Source organism: Dreissena polymorpha, chromosome 6 (assembly GCF_020536995.1).
Source record: "Dreissena polymorpha isolate Duluth1 chromosome 6, UMN_Dpol_1.0, whole genome shotgun sequence".
NCBI classification, from domain to species: domain Eukaryota; kingdom Metazoa; phylum Mollusca; class Bivalvia; order Myida; family Dreissenidae; genus Dreissena; species Dreissena polymorpha.
Genome location: NC_068360.1, coordinates 96,955,655 through 96,958,208, shown reverse-complemented (window position 1 = coordinate 96,958,208; position 2,554 = coordinate 96,955,655).

Here is a 2,554-nt window from a genome sequence, read left to right as displayed (position 1 = left end):
AGAAGTAGTGTTAGTAGTATTAAAAGAACAGAACGTATGGGTTATTGCTTGTTTATATTACAATGTGTTTGTTCTTCTGAAAGGCCACACATGCTTACGAATGTCTATCTCAACATCTGCCGTTTCGCACTAGTGTTAAGCGTTAAATGCCCTGGTCTAATTAATTCAACATACCCGATCCTTCTGCTCAAATCACACACATTATTCCTTTCGATAGCTATAGGATCGGTTGCAACATTATACATGTCCAGACTGTCTTAATAAATTAGTATTTTGGCATTCATCTAGGAGTTATTAGAAAAGAAACATAAGTTATAAGTACGAAAATAGGTCAATTTGCGTTCCATTTTCATGGACGATATAGTCTGAAATGTTATATATCATGGCGAAAGAGTATTCACCCTTAATTGACAACGCTCATTGTTTCATCCCTAGTGCTACAGCTGCTGCCGTCATTTCAATGCATCTTTACACGTGAAAGAAGAAAACAACAGTTACTTATTACAACTGTTATTTGGCTCAAGTACGAGTTTACGATAAAGTGAAATGCACCTTTTTAGAATACCTTGTCTATATTTCGTTTAAAAATGAAACACATTCGTAAATAAATGCATTACATAATACACAATATAATTTTCATGTGTGCGTACCATTATATTGTATTTTGAAAACCGGTAAATAGTTTTTACAAAACTATATGTATCTATTACCATGGTAAACATCGCCCTATCTCATGTATTGATTGCACGTGCAATAACAAGGTAAGAGCGTTTCATTGATTATTCAAAATTATGGCGGTATAAATCCCATTATCGAGTTTGGTTCAACGATAATGCCCGTTTTTACACTTTCTACAGAAAACATTTTAATTCGTATACCAGCTTAAGTCTACCATATCAAATACACAATTATACATGAACAAATCAGCCTCGTGCATAAGACATTTTTTAAATGAAATATAAATACGAATCATGAAATTTATTACATGCATATACTTTATGCATATGCATTTGATTAAGTTGTATACGATCTCTTGGTTCGCGGTAAACCCAGGCAAAAATAAAATACTCAATAATGAGTAAAATGGACAAAAGGGTTACACATTACAATGTGTATGTACAAACAGCCAATAATTTGTTACTAAGGGAATACATATATTAAGTACTTTACCTTAGCCCTTCAACTAACATGTAATAGTTAAACAGTGTAGTCGTATGCAAGTTTAATAGTGTATTAAATAAATACCAGATGTCGAATATGTATCTAGATTTGGTGATTTATTCTTTTGTATTTATAGTAGTATTAGATATATAGGTGTATATAATATATCATATGATTGGATTAGGAATAGAGTACGTGTTTGTTATTTGAACTTATAACTGAAAAGCATGTTCATATTTGTGTTGATGATATACAATCATGTCCAAGAATGTGTATGCGATATTGCCCGTGTTTTGCCGAAGCAATATGATATGTCTTTTCTGTTGATTTGATTGGAAGCATTCCAAATCTAGCAACGTTCTAGTTAATTAAACAATTAAGGCTCAAATAATGCCTAAGATAATACGAAATGAGATTCTTAATTTTATTCAGGCAATAGGTGTCTTGGAAAATTCTTCTCGTTCGCGTTTATGACCTTTAAGTAATTATCTAGAGTAAGGCCGGTTGATAGCAATAATACTAATATCGCATATTTCAGGATGGAAAAAAACTCGTTAAGATGCAAACCTTGTGGGCATACATATGACTATGAATCCTAGTATGTTATATTACTGTTTATAAAGCAGTCTTATATTACACCATTACATTAAATACAATCTCACTCAAAGACGACACTTAACATATATATTTGAATAACATAAGTATGCTATTATTAGATAAAGACGCTGGATTGATCAGTATATCCTCGTTTGCTTTCGGGTTTGATCAGTGTCTTATTAATTTGTTATGTTTGATATATCAGGTATATATAAAGCTTAGCGTAAACATCGTATTTTATATTAAATATTTCCATTGAGTAAAGTAAAATTGTTGAGAAATATACGCACGTAACTTTACAAAAAATCATAGTATATATGTTAGTTAAACGCATGTATAAGTTGTGTATGTTTTTCATATTATTAAAATACAACAAGTCAATCAATTAGATGTGACACGTATCGCACTAATCTTCGCTTAAAGAATAATACATGTCAGATATGTTACTGGAAAACAATATTTCAGTTTAACTCACAAACCGATCAGGGACTAAGTGAATTTGAGGGAGTGGCTGGCACGCGATGTATTTATGGGCTAGGTTTGTAATGCAAATGTGATTTGATGTTGAAACTTACATGCATAAGAGCTTGATTAAAAACGTATGTTTCAAGCTCACCATTATTATGTGTATTAGATAAGGTGAAAGTTATCATCTGAATTGCGGGTACAGTATTGCATTCCTGACACAAACCAAGACAACAAATGACAATTTAAGTTTAAGTCACAGTAGTCGTAGTGATAACAAATGATAATTTGCAAAATAATGAACTATCTTATTCAACGCAAAGGTTATTAT